This window comes from Bombina bombina, chromosome 1 (assembly GCF_027579735.1).
Source record: "Bombina bombina isolate aBomBom1 chromosome 1, aBomBom1.pri, whole genome shotgun sequence".
NCBI classification, from domain to species: domain Eukaryota; kingdom Metazoa; phylum Chordata; class Amphibia; order Anura; family Bombinatoridae; genus Bombina; species Bombina bombina.
The window spans coordinates 1464159413-1464184834 of record NC_069499.1 but is presented as its reverse complement, the minus strand read 5'-3'; positions in this window follow the sequence as shown (position 1 = coordinate 1464184834).

The following is a 25422-nucleotide window of genomic DNA, read 5'->3' as shown; positions in this document are numbered from 1 at the left end:
TTACATTGCAAGGCCTGTGAGAAATTAGACCCCAGACAAGAGTTCAATTTCTGTGTAACAGGAGAAACCTTTGAATTTAAAGGATGTACTAACTGTAGAGCCACATATTCTATTTATCTCTTAACCTGTATAGAATGTGAAGTACAATACACTGGGCTCACTACAAGAGAAGTAAGATACAGGATTAGGGAACATCTATCCAATATTAAATTAGGTAAGCTATCTACACCATTGGTGCTCCATTTTAAAAACCATCATAACAAGAGTAGTAAAACTATAAGATGGACAATAATAGACTATGTACAAATGGGCTCAAGAGGAGGGGATAGGGAGTCAATCTTAGCTAAAAGAGAAATATTCTGGATACACAGATTAAAGACCAGATTGCCATATGGATTAAATTCAGAATATGATCTGATAAATTTCTGGCAATAGACTGTGTATCAAAGAATTAAACAAACAAATTAATATGATATTGACTGTCTGAAGTTAATAAAAACAGTAATACAATAAATATGAATACAGATCTTTTATTTACTATATCATTCTAATAGCTAGTTTAGCATAATTGGATTGAGGAAGTGCAAACAATGAAAGCAAATAAAGGGTTATTTGTAAATTGTCACTGTGGATATTTATCTGTATAGGTAACACGGTAAGGCCAAAAACAATACAGTTGATGAGGAAAGAATTGATAATTATCTTTATTAAATCATAATGTAACCTTTTTTGTCACTATTACTGTTAAATTAGGAAATTATGCTATAGAGAAATTTGTTATGTATGTAAATGAATTAACTGTATATGGAAAGCATAAGTGAAATAGTATTTCTGCATAAGTATTTTTGGGAAGCAATGGGTTAATTCCCAGTTTTTGGTTTTAACCAATAGCCAAGGTCCTATAGATTTAAAAAGAGCCGAAAGAGGCTATCAGACCACACTACGATTACGGCCAGCGAGCCGAAACGCGTCAGTGGGTCACTGGGAACGTCCCAATACTTTCCATCTTAAGCTGAACATGTAAATATCTCAATTGCTGTTCAAGAAAATAAAGGCAAGCTTTTTTAAACCGCATACCTGTGATGGTGCTTCATTTCTGTTGTCAAGGTTTGTCATGTTGCCCCCCGATGGCCAAGGTCCAGTATTACAGCCAGAAGGCTTTGGCTGTTAAAAATGAAATTTTCCAGGGCCAATCCGATGGGACCTCCCGAGTGTCCAATGAGAAGGGACAAGCACCGTGGGCGTGAACGAAAAAGATCATCAATGATTATATAAGGAATAGCTAAATGCAAGACAAGACAGTTTTTGGTGATCTGCTTGTCACTAGTGATTGATATCTGGCAGCCATTCTCTTGGGGACACAATCCTTTTAAGCAAGGAACTGAAAACTTACCTTGATCTATGCGATAACTTTCCTTCAAATGAGATATTTGGAAAAGACAACTACAAATTGGTTCAAATTGGTGATGTATAATTGTTCTAAATTTTTATATTTGAAACAAAGGTTATTGGTAAGACCATGTTCAAATTGTAGTTAAGAGATTTAAAAGAGCAGTTTGTATTTTAGCTTATATTCATAGTCCCGTGTAGTTTTAAGCTTGCCTTTTTATATGCAAAACATTTAAAACAAACATCCATTGTTACTGTATGTAGCAGACCTAAATGAATAAATAGTATTTTTAAACTTGGGGTTTCATAGTCCTGTATAGTGTTAAGTTTGTCTTTGTATGCTAGGTAATTTATCTGTGCAAAGTATAGAATATATATACATAACTTCTGGTGTTTCAATTAGAGTATATATATTGTCCTATTGTTTAACTAAGCACTGTTAAAATTGTATTGCTGAATGTTAATAGCTGCTATCTTAAGGCTCATTGTAATATTTTAAATGCAACTCTGATTTGGAAGGCTATTGTGAATAAGGCTAGTTTTAAAGGTAAACTTTTATCAGCTTTGTAAAGAGTATAGCATATTTTAATAGTTTTAAACGTGTATAATATTGATTCATATTCTGGTTCCTACAAATATATTTCAATGTGTTCAAAGATATTAACTAATAATAAAGAATTTAGGAATTTATATTAATTTTATGGTTTCTAGTATATGCATATTTTATTGGGGTTCAGTTTAAAGGATAATTATTAAATATATTGTGTTACAACCCTGCCATATACTGACATCCCAAGAAGTTCACACGGTTATGGCACGATTGGGCTTTTTGTAGGGATAATTTGACACCTGCCCTTTTAAGTTGGCTGAGGAAATGTTTAAGTTCTGTGATGTATTTTTCAAAGTCTGTGCTTTTGATCAAAACATCATCAACATAGGATAACGCTCCCCTTTCCTGTGCATCAGGCATAGCCTCATGCATGAATACAGCAAATTCATGTCCTGAATTTATGTATTCAAATGGGAGCCTTTGGATTGCATACTGGACCTTTTGGAAGGAGAATGTGAGCCTATACTGGTCCTCCTCATGTACCTTTATGGTCCAATATCCCTGTGCACAATCAATGGCAGTGAATATTTTGGATCCCTGCATCTGCGCTAGGTACTGGTCAATGTATGGCACTGGTCAGCCAGACACAAACACTCATTTGTTCAGCTGTCTTAAGTCAGCACACAAACGCCATTGTCCATTGGGCTTAAGAACACCTAGAATAGGATTGTTATAAGAGCTATGCACCTGTTGGATAACAGCCCTTTCTTTAAGTTCCTTATGATTTCTGCAAGAGAATCATATGAGGCTAAGGGAAGCTGCTATTTTTTAACAAATACGGGTGGTGCATTGGGATCTGTTTGGATTCTTGTAATGTGCAGGTCTGTAGTCCCACAGTCATAAGAATACCTAGTAAAAATATCCTTGTACTCCATTAGGAGTTCTCGTAGTGTCATGCCGCACCGCTCTAGCCGTTGCTAGGGGTGCGGCGTCTCCTTACTGCTCGTTGCCTAGGGCTGTGTCGGCTCTGGAGGCGTGCGGCGCTGACATAATTGCTGCATGCTCCTGATGCCGACCGGTCCTGTGGCGCCAATCATCAGGTATTTAAATGGGCAGCAAACAATCTATCACTGCCCAAGTATAGGTGCTTCTTTGTGTACTCCTGGGTGTGATAGATTGTTTGCTGACTGATACACTGTTGCTGATCCCGGCCTGTCTCACTTCGCTACTTGGTTAACCCCTGAATTGCTGGACTGATTTATTGTTTCTGATCCCTGCCTGTCTCACTTCGCTACTTGGTTAACCCCTAAATTGCTGGACTGATTTATTGTTGCTGATCCCTGCCTGTCTCACTTCGCTACTTGGTTAACCCTGAATTGCTGGACTGATTTATTGTTGCTGATCCCTGCCTGTCTCACTTCACTACTTGGTTAACCCCTGAATTGCTGGACTGATTTATTGTTGTCCCTGCCCGTCTCACTACGCTACCTGGTTAACCCCTGAATTGCTGGACTGATTTATTGTTTCTGATCCCTGCCTGTCTCACTACGCTACCTGGTTAACCCCTTCATTTCTGACTAATACATTGTTGCTGAACTCTGCCTGTCTCACTACGCAACCTGGTTAACCCCTGAATTGCTGGACTGATTTATTGTTACTGATCCCTGCCTGCCTGACCATTCTCGTAGCTTGCCTTGAGCTTTCCTGCCTGTGGTGTTTGCTGCTCTCCTCATTTGTCTATTATTCTCTGCTCTGGGATATTCCCTATCTTTCCGGCTCGACGCCGGGATAACAAGACTACTGGCCAAGTTCGGTCTGATAGAGGAGTATCCCACGAGCCTTAAACGTAGCTGTTGGCGTTCATCATCACTGGAACAGCCATAAGGAGATTTGCTCCTTGACTATTTGCTGAAATCCTGGAAAGATTTCAGGCTGTCCTATCTCATAGGCTTCTTCCAACCTAGGGATGAGATCCCCTTGATTATAATTTACATTGCCCCCATGATTCTGGGTATTGGGGTATTCTTGATCTTTGATTGGCTGATCAAATACTAGGGAGGCTTCTTCAATTTTAGAGATGCCTTCCTCTGAGCTGAAGAGATAAATAGACTGAATTGTAAACAGTCCCTCTGGCATAGATGCAAAGGATTGTTCTATTAACTGTTCTTCAGTTAAGTATCCTGCAGGTATTAGCCCATTTATATTATTCTGGAATCCAAAAGTGTAGTAACTGGATTCTAGTGCATATCCTATGGTAGGTGATATCCTGTGGGGTCATGTTATGCACAATAACATGTATTGAAATAGTTCCAATATTTACTATAGGAGTATGGGTCATTGTTATACCCAGATTTTGCATTCTATGGGAGATGCATATTAGTGTTTCAGAAGTTTTTAATTTCTGACCCCTTTTTACCTGTAAGGATAAGAGGAATTTATCAGCACCAGCAGGGATTATATTATCACTAGATACCTGCATATTCACAGCATATGGCATTTGCTGGTTTGATTTCAGGGCAGCACTTTCATCCTGAAATATTTCAGGGTCCCCTTTCAACCTGCTCCAGAGGCAAAGGTTAATCAAATCTATTTGTATGGCATATCTATGTAAAAGTTCGTTGCCAATATATATTTAATTATGAAGAGTATTTAAACTAAAAACAGGTGCTTCACTGATTTATTACCTATGGAGATAGGTAATAAACATTTAGCTGGGACGTTATAGCTTTCAGACCTGTCATCCAGGCCATGGACCCAGCGATCTTGGGGAGAAAGATATTTAATCACCTTAGGTTCAGTGATCTGCACTAATAAGCCTTCGCTTATGTAGATGTAGCTAGCTTACTGTTTTAAGTTTAATTTAGGATACTTGGTTTTTCTAAGGTCATGCACTTGCATAAGGATAAATAAATCATCCTTCACTTTCTCAATTTCTGTGAGGAATTGAGAGTGATCTCCCCTTTTAGGGGACTTAGGGTCCCCCTTGTGTAGAGATATAGTTAATACATCGCCGTCTAGGGAAATATTGGCTATCTTTCCAGGCGAAATTTTTAAAAGTATTACCATCAGAGCCACTTAGTGGAGTCTGATCATTTATTTGTAGGATAGTTATCTCAGGTGCAGAGCTATTCCTGAAATGAATCTCTACAACATCTGGCATCTCTTCCACCACGTGACAGTTATGTCTGGTGTGAGGTATGCTGGACCGCTCATAATTAATAGGTCTTTCTACTTGTGACCAAATTACATTATTTATGCAATCAATTATGATACTTAGTTGCTTAAGAAGGTCAATACCAATTATTAAACCATCATTTGGCAGATCCACTATAATGCACAGTAGTATCCAGCACAGGAACCCAGGAAGCAGGAGACCGGTGCAAGTAACTGCCAACTTGCTAGCAATGATATAGAAAACAAACAAGGTGGTCTCCTTGCAAAAAATTCCTTACAGGTATACCTCACTTTACAGCGCTTCACTTTAGAGCGATTCGCTAATACAGCGCTTTGTGGAGCTGAAGTTCATCCTCCAAGGATTATGAAATAGTGCTGTAATCATTGTGAGTTTGCGAGAAAAGTGACTGGCACTATTTTGTTATGCGCAGTTCACTCTGTTTACAGCTTTACAGTGCAATCTGTGTCTCAGTGCTATAGTTTGGCAAATTTTACTACAGTAATTGTCACTATTTTACAAGTACAGTATTTATTAAATTCTGTGCTGTGCTAGTGTTAAACGAAACTTAGCCCTATTGCACCCCTAATATATGCTAGTTCAAACATGTTTTCAAGTTTTTAAACACACTGGCAAGTGGAAAGAAAGCTAAAACTGCCTTGTTTCACTTTAAGGCGGTTTTCACTTTACAACGGGGCTCCGGTCCCTAACCCGCTGTATGAGCGGGGTATACCTGTATTTTATTGTATACAAAAGGAACAGGAACAAACAAAGTCACGACGTTTCGGGGCCGTGCCCCTTAATCATGTGATAGTATCACTCATTACACACCTGTGTTTTATAGGCAAATACCTGGGAGTTTTAACCCTTACATTCTCAGAACTACACATAATGTATATATAGCGCCATCTTGTGTCACAATAGGTGTGAATGAAAAATGTAAAAACAACTGTTAAGAGGCCTCAAGAAACTATGATATGCTTAAATATATATACTTAATATCGAGATTGATAATATATATTATAATAATGTAAACACTATCAACCCCAGTGGATTAGCCTAAATAGATAGATTTTATAGATACAATAATCAATGGCTTATTATTACTGAAAATAAATCACCAACAGTATACAATTGGCAGTATACTTATACAGCTTCAAAATCAGCAACTTCAAACTTCCACTCAAGGAATCAGGAGAAACAGTGATCATAGAGATCTAAGATACAGAATACAAAAGCAACAATTAAGTTACCTAAAATGAAAATAAAATAATTAACAAATTACATAACCAAAGAAAATATAACTTAAAAGGTCACTTAATGGAAAGGGGTCCAATCAATAAAAAGGGGTCCAATCAATCTCTCTATTCATGCCCTTAGGTTCCAGGGTATCGAGCTTAAAAATCCAGAATGTTTCACGCTGTTTGAGCAATAGCTCCCTATTACCCCCTCGTCTGGGGGTGCGGATTTCCTCGATAACCTGGAACCTAAGTTGGCTGACCTGATGACCTGCAGATAGAAAGTGGTGGGCTACAGGGGCAGATTGTACCTTACATCTAATATTGCCCACTAACTGACTGCAACTTCTTTAATTTAAGGACTGATTTGCAAAGATTTTTTAGGAATGTTAGACTTAAAGTCTGGCACAATAATAACGCCACTAATGTTACACCTACTGTCACCCTTCCATCTAGCGATAATACTAACAGGTTTGCTAACATAAATTTATTGGACATTAAGAATCTTGGTTTACGCAACAAGAGTAATTTCATACCTTATAGTACTAATCATAGCGTTGAAACGTTTGAGAAATTAGTGTTATCTGATTTTGATAAAATGCGATCATTCAGCACAAGGAAATCTATTAAATCTAAGGGTATGTGTAATTTTGGCACTGCTGATAGAAATGCACTTAAAAGTCTTAAGGATAATAACAACCTTATCCTGAAGCAAGCTGATAAGGGCGGGGCTACCGTTTTGCTGAATAAATGTGATTACAGGAAAGAAATTTGCTCCCAATTGGGTGATACACAAGTTTATAGCAGAATGTCAGGTAATCCCTTATCCCTTATCAGCAAAGAAATTCTATTTATCATTAAGACGGCCCTGCTAAATGGGCTTATTGATTCTAAAACGAGTAATTTCTTACAGGTTAAAAACCCCATTACTCCTGTTCTATATGTACTGCCAAAAGTGCATAAATCCATGACTGCCCCACCAGGGAGACCAATTGTTGCGGGCACTAATTCGATTTTTTCGAATATAGCCATTTATTTGGATAAAGTATTGAGACCCCTGGTGGAGCAGTCATGTTCTTTCATCAAAGACACCAATGATTTTTTGATCAAACTAGATAATTTACAATTACAGACGGACAAATTTATTTTGTTCAGTCTAGATGTTAGTAGCCTTTACACTTCTATACAGCATGCAAGTGGGATTGGTGCAGTCAGGAATGCTTTACAGTCTAAAGGTGTCTATTCGGCTGACAGGATTGATTTTCTTTTACAGCTATTGGAGGTTATTTTATATAACAACTATTTTTTATTTGAAGATTCTTTCTTTCTCCAATTGCAGGGTACTGCCATGGGCTCCAACGTCGCCCCTAATTATGCCAACATTTATATGAATTCCTATGAGGAAAAATTTGTATTTGAACATCCACTTTTTCATCAGTATGGCGCCACCTGGTGGCGCTATATTGATGATATTTTTGGGGTTTGGCTGGGCGACGTTGGGGCCCTGGAGTCTTTTGTTGCTGACCTTAATTCATCTACCACTAATATTACACTTACTTTGGTCAATAGTGAAACTAAAATCGATTTTTTTGGATGTGTCAGTGTTAAAGAATGGCAGTGGTTTTCTTACTGACATTTATACAAAGAAAACTGACCGTAATAGCCTTTTGAGCTTTAATAGCGCTCATCACCCATCTCTTGTTAAATCCTTACCACGGAGTCAGATGCTACGTGTTAAGAGAATCGTGGCTAATGATGACATTTCTAAATTGAGATTGACAGAAATGGGTGATAAGTTCTTGAAACGTGGATATCCCTTAGATTTAGTTACTAAAACTATTCAGGATGTTTTACCTTTGCAGAGACAGGATCTTTTAAAATCAAAACCTCCTAAAACTGACCAAAGCAGAATGACTTTTGTCTCTGAATATTGCAGACAGAGGCCTAGATTTAGAGTTTTGTCGGTAACGACCCGCGTAGCTAACACCGGCTTTTTTCTGGCCGCACCATAAAAATAACTCTGGTATTGAGAGTCCACAAAAAGGCTGCGTTAGGCTCCAAAAAAGGAGAGTAGAGCATTTTTAACGCAGCTTCAACTCTCGATACCAGAGTTGCTTACGCAAGCGGCCAGCCTCAAAAACGTGCTCGTGCACGATTCCCCCATAGGAAACAATGGGGCTGTTTGAGCTGAAAAAAAACCTAACACCTGCAAAAAAGCCGCGTTCAGCTCCTAACGCAGCCCCATTGTTTGCTATGGGGAAACACTTCCTACGTCTGCACCTAACACCCTAACATGTACCCCGAGTCTAAACACCCCTAGCCTTACACTTATTAACCCCTAATCTGCCGCCCCCGCTATCGCTGACCCCTGCATATTATTTTTAACCCCTAATCTGCCGCTCCGTAAACCGCCGCTACTTACATTATCCTTATGTACCCCTAATCTGCTGCCCCTAACACCGCCGACCCCTATATTATATTTATTAACCCCTAATCTGCCCCCCTCAACGTCGCCTCCACCTGCCTACACTTATTAACCCCTAATCTGCCGAGCGGACCTGAGCGCTACTATAATAAAGTTATTAACCCCTAATCCGCATCACTAACCCTATAATAAATAGTATTAACCCCTAATCTGCCCTCCCTAACATCGCCGACACCTAACTTCAAACATTAACCCCTAATCTGCCGACCGGAGCTCACCGCTACTATAATAAATGTATTAACCCCTAAAGCTAAGTCTAACCCTAACACCCCCCTAAGTTAAATATAATTTTAATCTAACGAAATTAATTAACTCTTATTAAATAAATTATTCCTATTTAAAGCTAAATACTTACCTGTAAAATAAATCCTAATATAGCTACAATATAAATTATAATTACATTGTAGCTATTTTAGGATTAATATTTATTTTACAGGCAACTTTGTAATTATTTTAACCAGGTACAATAGCTATTAAATAGTTAAGAACTATTTAATAGTTACCTAGTTAAAATAATAACAAAATTACCTGTAAAATAAATCCTAACCTAAGTTACAATTAAACCTAACACTATACTATCATTAAATTAATTAAATAAAATACCTACAATTACCTACAATTAAACCTAACACTACACTATCAATAAATAAATTAAATACAATTCCTACAAATAACTACAATGAAATAAACTAACTAAAGTACAAAAAATAAAAAAGAACTAAGTTACAAAAAATAAAAAAATATTTACAAACATAAGAAAAATATTACAACAATTTTAAACTAATTACACCTACTCTAAGCCCCCTAATAAAATAACAAAGACCCCCAAAATAACAAAATGCCCTACCCTATTCTAAATTACTACATTTCAAAGCTCTTTTACCTTACCAGCCCTGAACAGGGCCCTTTGCGGGGCATGCCCCAAGAAATTCAGCCCTTTTGCCTGTAAAAAAAAACATACAATACCCCCCCCCAACATTACAACCCACCACCCACATACCCCTAATCTAACCCAAACCCCCCTTAAATAAACCTAACACTAAGCCCCTGAAGATCTTCCTACCTTGTCTTCACCCTACCAGGTTCACCGATCCGTCCTGAAGAGCTCCTCCGATGTCCTGATCCAAGCCCAAGCGGGGGGCTGAAGAGGTCCATGATCCGGCTGAAGTCTTCATCCAAGCGGGAGCTGAAGAGGTCCATGATCCGGATGAAGTCTTCATCCAAGCGGGAGCTGAAGAGGTCCATGATCCGGATGAAGTCTTCTATCAACGGCATCTTCAATCTTCTTTCTTCCGGATCCATCTTGCAGACCTCCGACGCGGAACATCCTCTTCTCCCGACGCCTACTAGCCGAATGACGGTTCCTTTAAGGGACGTCATCCAAGATGGCGTCCCTCGAATTCCGATTGGCTGATAGGATTCTATCAGCCAATCGGAATTAAGGTAGGAATATTCTGATTGGCTGATGGAATCAGCCAATCAGAATCAAGTTCAATCCGATTGGCTGATTCGATCAGCCAATCAGATTGAGCTTGCATTCTATTGGCTGTTCCGATCAATACCGGAGTTAGAAAGATCCCATTGAAAAGATAGGATACGCAATTGACGTAAGGGGATCTGCGGTATGGAAAAGTCGCGGCTGAAAAGTGAGCGTTAGACCCTATTTTGAGTGACTCCAAATACCGGAGTTAGCCTAAAACCAGCGTTAGGAGCCTCTAACGCTGGTTTTCACGGCTAACGCCAAACTCCAAATCTAGGCCCTAGTAAATTAATTACAAAAATCATTCGCCGACATTGGGGTATTTTACAGAGATGCAATACAGAGATAAAAGAATTCCAGCAATTCCCTATGCCTGCATTCAAAAGGTCTAAGAATTTACGTGATATTCTAGTCAAAGCTGACCTGGGCCCCAGTAAAATCTCTAGGCAGACTTACATTACTAAGAAAAACCTAGGTTGTTTTCCATGTCTAGGCTGCAGCAATTGTGGCTCTATCATTAAAAGTCCCCACTTTTCACACCCACACACTGGTTATAAATTTATTTACAGAGATTTTTTTACTTGTAACACAAGATTCTTTGTCTATCTCATCAAATGCCCTTGTGGGCGTGTCTATGCGCGGGAGTCGACTAGACGTATAGGGGACCGTATTACGAAACATAAAAGCAATATTAGATGTAAGGTACAATCTGCCCCTGTAGCCCACCACTTTCTATCTGCAGGTCATCAGGTCAGCCAACTTAGGTTCCAGGTTATCGAGCAAATCCGCACCCCCAGACGAGGGGGTAATAGGGAGCTATTGCTCAAACAGCGTGAAACATTCTGAATTTTTAAGCTCGATACCCTGGAACCTAAGGGCATGAATAGAGAGATTGATTGGACCCCTTTTTATTGATTGGACCCCTTTCCATTAAGTGACCTTTTAAGATATATTTTCTTTGGTTATGTAATTTGTTAATTATTTTATTTTCATTTTAGGTAACTTAATTGTTGCTTTTGTATTCTGTATCTTAGATCTGTATGACCACTGTTTCTCCTGATTCCTTGAGTGGAAGTTTGAAGTTGCTGATTTTGAAGCTGTATAAGTATACTGCCAATTGTATACTGTTGGTGATTTATTTTCAGTAATAATAAGCCATTGATTATTGTATCTATAAAATCTATCTATTTAGGCTAATCCACTGGGGTTGATAGTGTTTACATTATTATAATATATATTATCAATCTCGATATTAAGTATATATATTTAAGCATATCATAGTTTCTTGAGGCCTCTTAACAGTTGTTTTTACATTTTTCATTCACACCTATTGTGACACAAGATGGCGCTATATACACATTATGTGTAGTTCTGAGAATGTAAGGGTTAAAACTCCCAGGTATTTGCCTATAAAACACAGGTGTGTAATGAGTGATACTATCACATGATTAAGGGGCACGGCCCCGAAACGTCGTGACTTTGTTTGTTCCTGTTCCTTTTGTATACAATAAAATAAGGAATTTTTTGCAAGGAGACCACCTTGTTTGTTTTCTAGATCCACTATAATGACAGGATGCCGCCTTATTATGGATCAAATATATAGAGGCGCTGGTCTTGAATCTCGTATATATTAACGTGCACACTGAAGAATGAAACTTGACTTGTGATTTGCAGGAGTTAACAACAAAATAATGTGCAGTATACTCACTCCGAAAATTTCAGAGTTCAGCTTCTTCATAAAGATCTCTATCCTGATTTTCCCATAATGTGCTTTAATATCTGTAGACAATGGAAATTGCACTGCAGGTAATTGTATCTTTAAATGGATAAAAAGTGCAATATACTCACTCCGAGTAATTCGGAATCCGGCTCCTCAAAAGTGGTAGGTAACTTTTGAATACTTCCAAGAAAGGCAGCAAAATACTTGTTATAACAAACAAATATTTATTAAAACATACTTAAAAGGCTCTTTTTAGCTTGGCTCTACGCGTTTCAGCGACTGAATCGTCTTTTTCAAGAGCAATAAAAAACAATTGGAAGTGCTGCCTTAGGAGTATTACAGGTGTATTTATACAAGTAATCATTGTTCCTGTTCCGGTGAAAAACACCGGAATAGGACTCACAAATAAAACATTTTCTTTTTGTTTTTATCCCCATCCGATTGTGTTTTGAGAGTAATGCATTTTTTGTGTATGCTTAAGCTATTTCGCTCAAAATCTCAATAATTAGCCAAATCGGATCGGTATAAACAAGTTAAAAGTTATTTGACCAATCACAGTGAAGTAATATGGAAGTTCCCTTTCGAGTCCCGATTCTGTGTAGTTCCCTTTAAGGTCCGCCAAAAGATGCGTCGTCATGTGTTCCGATCCGACCAATCGGGTGGCGAGCGTTGTTCCAGATACTTTATATGAAAAAAACTGTTTCCAGGTTTGTCCGTACAGTTCTGTACCACATATCTCGAATTGGCCAATCTCTTTGTGAGCGATGTTTTCGCTATATTCCCATAATAGCCGATATTCTGAATTTTCTCTAAGGGGTATGTAATGGAAAGTGCAGGTCACTTTGGGTCACAATTGCAGTGAAATCACTTCTTTGACAAAAAATACCTTAGAATTAAATACCTAACATTTTTAAAATAAATTAATTAAAACTAACATTGATTCTAATTATATTAGATATTTTATATCAAAATAAACTAATTATAATATTGGAGAATTCTAACCAATAAAATTGGTTTAGTATCCTTCATACTAATGTAACAAAGACTCAGATATGGATTTAAACATTTTGACAATTTGAAACAATTCCATTCTACATCAAACAAAAATCTACATCCATGATTACAATAAAATATATTATATATACAAAATAATGGTTAAATATGAATAAAAACATAATGTAAAATAAAAATAAATTAAAATGAAATTAAACATGCAGATGTATAGTTTCTCTATATTGAATTAAATGAACGCTGCCACTCTAATATCTTTATTTAGACCATAGTGTCCATATGTTTTTAATGTGTGTATCCACCATAGTTCTCTTTTATTGAGTTATTTTTCTATCTCCCCCCCTCTCCAATGTAATGAAACTTTTTCTATGCCAATCCATGATAGATGTTTTTTGTCATATAGTGGACAATTATTGTAGTGTAAGGGGACACCGTGATCTTCTTTCTCCTTTTCAATTTTTTTAAGGTGCTCTAGTATTCGTGTCTTTACAAATCTTGAAGTTTGACCTAAATACTGGATCTGGCAGTTACACTGAAGTAAATAAATTATATTTTTGGTTTTGCAACTGATAAAATCTTTTATTGTGTAGGATTTGCCTGTTACAAAGGAAGTAAATGTCTTGTATGTTTTCTTCGTGTAATTGCATGCTTTGCAATGTCCACATGTATAAAATCCTGTCAAATTTGCAATTTGAATGGGTTTGGGAGGCTTCATCCCTTTGATAAGGGAAGGTGCTAGTCTCTGTTTGAAATTTGTTCCCTTCCTGAAGGGAAGTTTTTGTTATTATCTTGCCGCCTTATTACCCTGTTCCCCAGCTTTAGCTTTAACCATGCAGTACCATAGACTTTGAGAGAGTCACCCCCAACATCTATTAGTGAACCATCAAATTCCTTAAGTCTAGGCTTGTGGGGTGTCAGCTCATTTAGCTGTGTGTGGGATAAAATAGTCGCCTGAGATCCAGTATCAATTAATCCCATGATAAGGTTGGTAACTGAATCCTGGAGATCAGCTAATAATAATACATAATATCTCCCTGCAGTTTCTACCATTTCACACATAAAATAAGCATGATTACACATCTGTGGGCTTTGCCACGAGTTACCTGAATCTGCCACGTTACCTGATGCAGAAGAATTTTCACTCTTATCAGTCATTCCCTCTATAATAGGGCTGACAGGGTTCCTGTGTACTGCATCTGTGGGAATAAGGTTTGGGGACAACTGCAAAGGAAGAGATTTGTTAGAGCTTCCAGGCTGAGGCTGTCTGTCATCACAGCTAGGCCATCCGTTTCTGGGCTGTAGGGAGAGAACATGATTAGTACCATTATTGACATTAATTATTTCATCTGGTATATCTCTCCCCTCTCTCTCAGGTATTACCTGAGTATTTATGACCGTGCCTGTGGTCCAATGCTGGCCACTTGCTGTATCCCTAAAAAAGGATTATTAGGGTGCTGAGCTTGACTCATATTAGTAAATAGTGTACATAATTGATTTATTTTTGATATCCCAGGGTACTGATTTCTGGATCCTTTTTGATCCCTCAGAATCATAGCTATTGTTTCTATTCTGACGTGGTTGTCTTTGGGGTTCAGTTTGTTCAGTGTTAATATCTTGGGGAGCACTATTTACTTGTGGTGTCTGGTTACCCTTAAAATATTTTCGCCACTTTTGGTATTTATTTTTACGGGGATATCGATTACCTTCTGGGTGTTAATCTCTTTGGGGATAATTATTTGTCTGGGTATGCCCCCCATTTTGAGTATATTCTTGGTGGGGAAGGGCTGAGAGGGCTAGGTGACACCCTAGTTTCTGCCACAATTTTAGGGCTGGGCCTTGGTTCTCTTTTAACCTCCTGTTCACCGGATGACTGAATAGAGTATAACTTTGTACTCTCTTTGATCAGCCAGTCCAATGAGCCGTTCTCATCAAAATCTCTAGCCAAATTAATTTTGATCTGCACGGGCAATGCTTCATAATATAAGTTCACAAATTCTGAGCTTTCAAATATGGGGTAGTTCTTGGCCATACTGTACGCACTTTTTAGTGCAGAAAGGAATTCTATTGGGCTTTGATTCGCGCCACACTTCAAATTGTATACGGTCGCTTTAGCAGCTGTTGATGTGCGATATGGCCCAAATTCAATTTTGCACTGTCGCTTTACTTCGCTTCAAGAGTTAAAATTCATATCTTTTAGTGAAGCAAAGAATTTGTGATGCTTAGGCTCAAATACCCATAGCAGAAATTCAATTTTAGCCTTCCCATCATTTATATTTAATACAGCTAGAGCATTTTCATAAGCCTCTAACTGATCAATTATGGAAGTGGTCCCCCTTTTGGAAAATGGGTGTGCTGCTTTACTTATTAACTTAATTATGGTAGGGGTGTCATACACTTTACTAAGTACATCTGGAGTTCTCCTAGTGACCTTATTCTTAGGGTTGGAGCACTCCCTATCTGCCCTTTTACTATGGGGAGATCCCTTACGCATATTAGCATTACGTGGGCTATCTGGGTATCTTGCTCCGCCCTCTGACTCACTATTAGAGCTGCCCTCCCCCACTGATGTTGAGGAATTCCCTGAATTTAAAACATGAGGTGGCTGCTTATTTGGGAAATGTATTTCACAGCCAATCGGGGACCTTTGTAAAAAATCTTCCCTAATGTTCTGCAGTTCATTTCTCATAAATTCTTTTAGGGTTTCTATAATACCTGCATTTATTTCACTTAGCTTTTTCTGGTTCTCTGCGAGTTGTTTATTTAAACTTTCTATTTGGGCTACTAATTTTTGGTTATGCTTTTGGAAGGTGGCCATGGCTTGTTTAAAGGTAACAATTTCTTTTTTTTAGCTATTTCAAAATCTTCTTCGCATTTGCGTGATGAGCGAATTTCATTTTCTAGCTCCTGTAATTGCAGTTCCTTTTCTATAAAGTGGGTGAACATTTTGTCAATAATGCATATTACAAGGGGCCAGGATTTTAGTATTTGCTCATCCGTTTTTTTATAATTTTTGCATTAATTAATTTTTAATAATTCCTGGAATAACTCTTTTTTCATTCCACATTCCATTATCAATAGCAATGTTTTTGGCCTTAATTGCATATCAATATAATCATTTAAATCCCCCAAAATCTATTTTTAATATGGCCTATAGCGTCCATTTTAAGGACATCTGCCTTAGTAAGGGGCAAATCTTAGGGACACATTTCGATACTGATTACAGATCTTTTGATTCACTTCTAGTAACAGACATTGTTATTGTAGTTTAGTATTTAATTAATTTAAATCGCTAATACAATTTTGACCAAAAAAATAAATACATTTTATTTTAAAATATATAAAAAAAAATCCTTACAAATTATGTTGTATATACTAGGTTACAATATTATTTATTATTATCTCAGCAGTAAGCTCCAATTATGTTGATACATCTCAGGAATGTCCTCTAACATGTTACGTATTGTAATTATGAATATTAATAATTAATAGCAGTATAAAACTATTGTCAGCGGTATCTACAATAAATATAGCAGAACTTTGTCAATACACTTCAGTGAGATCTCTGTAGTGTATTCCAAAATATCGCTATAGAGATATCTATAAATTTGACAACAATATTATTATTAAAAATTAATATTAGTCCTTTGTTCTGATTAGTTATCTTTATAGACACAACGATTATATTTACGTAGTAAATATCATATTACTTATGGCCAATATAAGTATGTCTATGCTGTTACAATTATTCTATACAAAACAGATCATAAAATATATCTCTAAAAATTAACCTTACAATGAATCGCTTATTAAAATACCACAAATGAGAATACCAGAACAGCCTATAATTAGCCAACAATTCTAATTTACTGCCGCTACCTAAGCCTATAAGTTATAATGCTGAACTTATAACAATCAGAGAAATTGTATATTATTAACGCAATAACCAATTTATATGCAATTTCTAAGAGATTTTACAATAAGTAAGACTGACTTATAAATACCAAAATACTAATTATTTTTCCTAGCAATAAAATAACTTAGCATAAATATAATTATTTCTAAGCTACACAGGCCAATGTAACATATATTTGAAGTACAAAATACCCTTTTAAATCACAGCTACAATGATCATATGACTTTTTATTTATTATCTGTTGACTTGCATTTTAGCCAATTAGTGCTGTATTGTGCACAACTTCACAGGCGTGAGCACAATGTTATCTATATGGTCCACATGAACTAATTGTCTCCTGTTGTGAAAAGCTAATAAAAAGGATGTGTTAAGAGGCTATCTGTAGTGGCTTAGAAACAGGAAGAAATGTATAGGTTTAAATGTTATAAAGTGTATATATATATATATATATATATATATATATATATATATATATATATATATATATATATATATATATATATATATATATATATATATATATATATATATATATTTCCATAAGGCAGGGAGAGTCCACAACTCATTACTTACTGTTGGGAAATACAACACCTGGCCACCAGGAGGAGGCAAAGACACCCCAGCCAAAGGCTTTAATATCCCTCCCACTTCCTCTATTACCCCAGTCATTCTTTGCCTTTCACCACGATAGGAGGTGGCAGAGAAGTGTCAGAAGATTTGGATAAGTCCTGTTATGAGTATGTTCCCTTTAAGAAAGGACTGGAGTTTCAAGTAGTCATGTCAACCTCTCAGTGAGAATATTGATGAAAGTTAGAGTCTGGAGATGCAGGGAAAGTTTTTCTGCGAACACATCCAGACTGTCTCTAATAACTCCTGAGCAATTGTGTTGACGAGTTTCACTGCCTGCTTTTTGACACTTAAGTCCTTGTCAGGAGCGCCAATACAAGACTGTCACACTTGAGAGGTTGTGTTTGTTCCCCAGCATGCATCCTGGAGGGTAAGACCGTTTTTGTATATATACTTTAAAACACTTTACAGGGTCACAGTGTGGCTCCTTTATACCTCGATAGGATCAAGGGTTAATATCTCCTTCAGGGAAATTTTGGAACAGTTTGGTGTTTTGTATACTGCCAATGTGTGTTTTTTTGGCTCATAGACTGTGTTTTTGGCTGGAACAAACAGGTTTCACTTTCATTTTTGAAGTGTTGCACAACTCATAATAGCTTAGCGCCCTTTTTAATAGCAGGGGAAGTCCTGTCTTACGCACCACGTGACTGGGTGCAATCTCTGTTTATTCCTCCGATCCTGCTGCAGACATCACTCTTGAGGACAGCGTTTTCACTGTTTGAGCTGTCTGGGTCTAGGAGGTGGTGGTGAGTGCCCCAGCCATTGGGAATATAAAGGTGACATTTTTTTTAAATAAAAGCGTTTCTTTTTTGTGTCCTTCTGTGGGTATATACTAAGCTATGGAGGACTCTGATACATTAGAAGGTTCCACTCCTTCTGTCCTGAATAATAATTTCTGTTTATATTGTGAGGAGGCCGTGGTTTGCCCGCCTGCTCAATTTTGTTCCATATGCCTAAACACTGTTCTAAAGTCTAAGAAGGGAGACAGGCCTGCTAATATTCTTAGCGCTATTAGCCCCTCTGAGCCGTCTACCTCTCAGGATTCTATGTCCCGTGAGATTACTACCCTTGCTACGCTACCCACTCCACATGCAGTTCCCCGCAGCACAACTAATCCTCCATCCGGAGGGGGCTTTTTTCCTGTGGACTTTAATGCGCAGTTACAATCGGCGGTGTCTGCGGCCCTGAATGACTTACCTCGCTCTAACAAACGCAAGAGAAAGGTTAAACATAGTTCTCCAGACCCGGAGTCATCTAAGTATTTGTCGGATTTAGCTATTATGTCACAGTTATCCGAGGATGAGTTAACCTCTGTTGCTTCAGAGGGTAAACTTTCTGGGTCGGAGACCTCAGTGTCTAAACCTCCTATAGATTTAAAATTGAGCATCTGCGCTTTTTATTTAAGGAGGTCTTGTCTATGCTAGAGGTTCCAGAGGCTACGCTACCTGAGGAACCTAGGATCCCTAAATTAGACAGGGTTTACGAAGAGAGGAAGGTCCCTCTGTCTTTTCCTGTGCCCGTTAAAAGGGTGAACATTATTAGTAGTGAATGGGAAAGAATCTGATCTTTTTCCCCATCGTCTACTTTTAAAAAGATTAAAAAGAGAGCCAATAGATAAAAAGATGAAAACTTTTCTGAGGAAAATGTTTCAATATACAGGGGTTTTATTTCAACCGGCAGCCGCAGTAGCCGTGATTGCTGGAGTGGCTACCTACTGGTGTGACTCTCTGTTGGAGCTCATCGAGGTGGAATCTCCCCTTGAGGAAATTCAAGAGAGAATTAAGGCTCTGGGGATTGCTAATTCCTTAATCTGTGACGCGATTATTCGCCTAAATGCAAAGGCCTCTGGCTTTGCGGTCCTAGCCCGCCGGACTCTCTTGTTAAAGTCTTGGTCTGCGGATATGACTTCTAAATCCAGACTCCTTTCGCTTCTCTTCAAGGGGAAGATTTTATTTGGTCCAGGGCTGGACTCTTTTATTTCTACAGTTACTGGAGGGAAGGGTGCCTTCCTACCGCAGGATAAGAAGAACAGGTCTAAGGTACGACAATCTACTAATTTTTGTTCCTTTCTTTCTGAAAAATCCCACTGACAGCAATCCTCTTCCAAGCCCGAGCAACCCAAGAGTACTTGGAAGCCGGCTCAGTCTTGGAATAAGTCTAAACAGACTAAGAAGCCTGCAGAGAACAAATCGGCATGAAGGGGCGGTCCCCGATCCGGGATCGGATTGAGTAGGGGGCAGGCTCTCTCTTTCTTCATACACTTGGTTCCAGGACGTCCAGGATCCTTGGGTCCTGGAGGTCGTATTTTAGAGATACCGGATAGGTTTCAAATCTCATCCGCCCAGGGGCAGATTCCTACTTTCAAATCTGTCTACCAGACCAGAGAAGAAGGCTGCCTTTCTAGGGTGCTTATGGGAATATCCTCTTTAGGAGTAATTATCCCGGTGCCTACCGAAGAAAGAGGTTTGGGGTTCTATTCAAACCTTTTCTTGGTCCCAAAAAAGGAGGGGACTTTCCGTCCAATTCTGGACCTAAAGTGCATAAACAAGTTTCTTAGTGTCCCTTCCTTCAAGATGGAGACGGTACGGTCAATTCTTCCTCTGGTTCAAGAAGGACAGTTTATGACCACCATAGACTTGAAGGATGCATACCTTCACGTTCCTATACACAGGGAAGATTTTCAGTTCCTGAGGTTTGCCTTTCTGGATCAGCACTTCCAGTTCATTGCACTTCCGTTAGCTACTGACCCAAGAATTTTTATGAAGGTTCTAGGGGCTCTTCTAGCCGTCGCCAGAACCCGAGGTATTGCAGTAGCACCTTACCTAAACAATATCTTGGTACAGGCACCATCTTTTCATGTAGCGGAAGAGCATTCAGAGTCCCTTCTCAGTCTTCTTCGATCACATGGATGGAAGATAAAATTGGAAAAGAGTTCTCTTATTCCAAATACCAGGGTGAATTTCCTGGGTACTATAATAAGACTCCATATCCATGAGGATATTTCTAACAGGCCAGAGATGTTGCAAGCTAAATTCGGCATGTTTTGCCCTCTGGGCCTCCTTGAGTCCCTCTGTGGCTCAGTGTATGGAGGTGATTGGACTCATGGTGTCTTGTATGGACATAATTCCTTTTGCCAGATTCCGTCTCAGAACCTTACAACTATGTATGCTGAGACAGTGGGACGGTGACCATTCAGATCTGTCTCAACAGTGTTGGACAACCGATCGAGAGACTCTCTCTCTTGGTGGCTCTGTCCAGATCATCTGTCCTGAGTCATGTGCTTCTTGAGACCATCCTGGGAGATTGTGACTACGGACGCAAGTCTCTTTGACTGGGGAGCCGTTTGGGGTGCCAGGAAGGCACAATGACTGTGAAGTCAGGAGAAGTCCTCCCTTCAGATAAATATTTTAGAACTCCGGGCAATCTTCAACGCTCTAAAGGCTTGGCCTCTTCTGGGTTCGATTCAGTTTATCAAACTTCAATCAGACAATATAACGTTGGTTGCCTATATCAACCATCAGGGGGAACGAGAAGTTCTTTGGCAATACGAGAAGTATCTCAGATACTGGAGTGGGTGGAGACCCACATCTGAACGCTGACATCGATCCACATTCTGGGTGTGGACAACTGGGAAGCGGATTTCCTCAGCAGACAATCCTTTTACCCGGGGGAATGGTTTCTCCACCCCGAGGTGTTTGTAGAGATATGCAGTGAGTGGGGAACGCTGGAGATAGATCTCATGGCGTCCCGCCTCAATACCAAGCTACCTAGGTACGGGTCGAGGGATCCTCAAATGGAGGTAGTAGACGCCCTAGCAGTGCCTTGGAGGTTCAAACTCATATATCTTTTTCCTCCATTACCACTTCTCCCTCATGTGGTGGCCCGCATCAAGCAGGAGCATGCATCAGTGATTCTGATTGCTCCATTGTAACCACAAAGGACGTGGTTCGCGGATCTGGTGGGGATGTCATCATCTCCTCCGTGGAAGTTACCTTGTCACAAAGACCTGCAGATACAAGGTCCATCAAAATCTAGATTCTCTGAGGCTGACTGTGTGGAGATTAAACACTTAGTTTAAGCCAAGAGAGGTTTTTCTGAGAGTGTTATCGATACTCTGATTGAAGCTCGTAAACCAGTTTACCATAAAGTGTGGAGGACTTACTTATACTGGTGTGAAGAGCGTGGTTTTTCCTGGCACAAGGTTAAGGTTGCCAGAATGTTATCTTTTCTCGAGGATGGACTGGAGAAGGGTCTATCTGCTATTTCCCCGAAGGGGTGTTACTGCACAAGAGATTGGTGGAGCTTCCATATGTGCAGTCCTTTGTCAAGGCTCTGGCTAGGATCAGACCTGTGTTTAGATCTGGGGCTCCGCCTTGGAGCTTCAATCTTGTTCTTTGTGTTTTGCAACAAGCTCCGTTTGAGCCTATACATTCTGTTGACATTAAATTGTTATCTTGGAAAGTACTCTTTTTGTTGGCAATAGCCTCTGCGCGCAGAGTGTCTGAGATTTCTGATTTGCAATGTGACCCACCTTATATTGTTTTCCATGCCGATAAGGCGGTTTTACGTACCAAATTAGTTTTCCTTCCTAAAGTAGTGTCGGATTGTAACATCAATCAAGAGATTGTTGTTCCTTCATTGTGTTCTAATTCTTCTTCAGCGAAGGAACGTTTGCTTCACAATCTGAATGTGGTTCGTGCCTTGAAGTTTTATCTTCAGGCTATTAAGGAGATCAGACAATCTCCCTCTTTGTTTGTTGTCTATTCAGGGAAGCGTAAGGGGCAGAAGGCTACTACGACTTCCCTATCTTTCTGGTTGAGGAGTGTCAACCACTTAGCTTACAAGACAGCGGGACAACAGCCTCCTGAGAGGATAACGGCTCATTCCACTAGAGCAGTGGCTTCCTCCTGGGCTTTTAAGAACGAAGCCTCTATGGATCAGATTTGTAAGATGGCTACTTGGTCCTCCTTACGCACTTTTTCTAAATTTTACAGCAGCTTTCAGGAGAAAAGTTTTGCAGGCTGTGGTGCCCTCAGAATAGGGTCCGCCTCTCTTTTTCTGTTCCTTCCCGTAATTCATTCAGTGTTCTCTGGAGCTTGGCTATAGTTTTCCCAACAGTAAAGAATGAAGGCATGGACTCTCCCTGCCTTATGGAAGGAAAACATAATTTATGCTTACAAGATAAATTCCTTTCCTTCCTGGCAGGGAGAGTCCACGACCCCTTCCGTATTTTATTTTTCTGATGGGCGGCTCCCTATTTATTTCTTTTGGCACCTTTATACCCTGATATTTCTCCTACTTTTCCTTGTTCCCTCGGCCGAATGACTGGGGTAATAGGGGAAGTAGGAGGGATATTTAAGCCTTTGGCTGGGGTTTCTTTGCCTCCTCCTGGTGGCCAGGTGTTGTATTTCCCAACAGTAAGGAATGAAGTCGTGGACTCTCCCTGCCAGGAAGGAAAGGAATTTATCTGGTAAGCATAAATTATGTTATATATAACAATATTGGTTGTGCAAAGCTGGGGAATGGGTAGTAAAGGCATTATCTATCTTTTTTAAACAATAACAAATTTGGCATTGACTGTCCCTTTAACCTTAATGAACCACCACAATGTTCTGCCCTATTGATATGTATTATCACATTGCCTTAAAATAACAAAAAACATATACTCAAAACCTATACGTATTATCAATGCCACTTCCCCCCAAAAAAAATAAAAAAATGTTTGCTTACCTGATAAATTATTTTCTTTCCTGGCATGGAGTGTCCACGATTCTATTCAATTACTGTTGGAAAATTCAGCTCCTGGTCACCAGGAGGAGGCAAAGACACCACAGCAAAGTTTTAAAGGGACATTAAACTCAAAATGTTTATTTTATGAGATAGAATGTGCAATTTTTAATATCTTTCCAATATACTTCTATTATCTAATTTGTTTTGTTCTCTTTTTATCTCTTGTTGAAAAGTATACCTGGGTAGACTCAGAAGCTGCTGATTGGTGGCTGCACATTTATGCATCTTGCCATTGGCTTTTATCTTACTCTCAGTAGTGCATTGCTGCTTCTTTAACAAAAGATACCAAGAGAATGAAGCAAATTAGATAATTGAAGTAATATGGAAAATTGCTTAACATTGTATGCTCTATTTGAATCATGAAAGAAAAATTTTGGGTTTCATATCCCTTTAAGTATCCCTCCTACTTCCCATACTCCCCAGTCATTCATCTGAGGGAATAAGGAAAGAGAAAGAGGAACACTAGGGGTATAGAGGTGCCATAAGGTTATAAAATTAAATGCCGCCTTAAAAAATGAGAGAAGGGCAGGTCGTGTACTCTCCATGCCAGGAAAGAAAAGAATTTATCAGGTAAGCATAAATTTTGTTGCCTTTCCAATGGCATGGAGAGTCCACAATTACATTCAATTACTGTTGGGAAACCAATACTCAAGCCAGAGAGGATAGGGAGGGAGAACTAAAGGCAGGCCGACCTAAACTGAAGGCAACACAGCTTGAAGCACCTTTCTCCCAAAAGAAGCCTTAGCCGAAGCAAAAACATCAAACTTGTAAAACTTTGAAAAGGTATTATGCAAAGAGGACCAAGTAGCCGCATTACAGATTTGTTCCATGGAACCTTCATTTTTAAAAGCCCAAGAAGAAGAAACGGCACAGGTAGAGTGAGACGTAATCCTCTCAGGAGGCTGCTGTCCAGCTTCCTCATAAGCCAAACAACAGTAGTTGCAGAGGCCTTTTGCCCCTTGTGCCTACCAGAATAAACAACAAACAAGGAAGAAGATTGTCTAAAATCCTTGGTAGCCTGGAGATAGAACTTTAGGGCACGAACCACATCCAGGTTGTGAAGCAAACGTTCCTACTGAGAAGAAGGATTAGGACAAAAAGAAGGAACTACAATCTCCTGATTGATATTGTGGTCCGAGACCACCTTGGGAAGAAATCCCAATTTGGTACGTAGAACAGCCTTTTCTGCATGGAAGATAAGATAAGAGGAATCACACTGTAAGGCAGATAATTCTGAAACAAAAACAAAACTTTCCAAGATAAATTTAATATCAACAGAATGCATAGGCTCAAATGGAGCCTGCTGCAGAACACGAAGAACTAGATTAAGGCTCCAAGGAGGAGCAACAGGTTTAAACACAGGCATAATTCTAAACAGGGCCTGAACAAAGGACTGAACGTCCGGCAAAATGGCTAACTTCTTGTGTAACAAAATTGAAAGGGCAGATATCTGTCCCTTCAGAGAACTATCTGACAAACCTTACTCCAAACCCTCTTGGAGAAACAACAGAATATGAGGAACTCTCACCTTGTGCTAAGGGAAGCCTCGAGACTCGCACCAGGATACATAGGTGTGCCAGACCTTATGATACATCTGGCGAGTCACCAGCTTACAAGCCTGGATTAGAGTGTCAATAACTCTGTATGAAAAACCTATTTTAGACAGTAAAAAGCGTTTAATCTCAGAGAATCTAGATTCAGAGAATCAGAGAATCTAGATTTTGATGGAGAAACGGGCCTTTAAGTAAAAGGTCCGACCTCAGTGGCAGCCTCCACGGAGGGGAGGAAGATATCTTCACCAGACCTGCAAACCAAGTCCTGCTCCTGCACTCCCGGGATATGAATGGCCAATATGTGGCAATTATGGGACTTTGCCCACTGAAGGATGCGCAAGACCTCCTTCATAGCTAGGGAACTCCTTGTTCCTCCCTGATGGTTGATATAAGCCACAGATGTTATGTTGTCTGATTGAAATCTGATAAACCGGACAGAACTCAGTTGAGGCCACGCTACCAGAGCATTGTAGATTGATCCTGACAGAGCCACC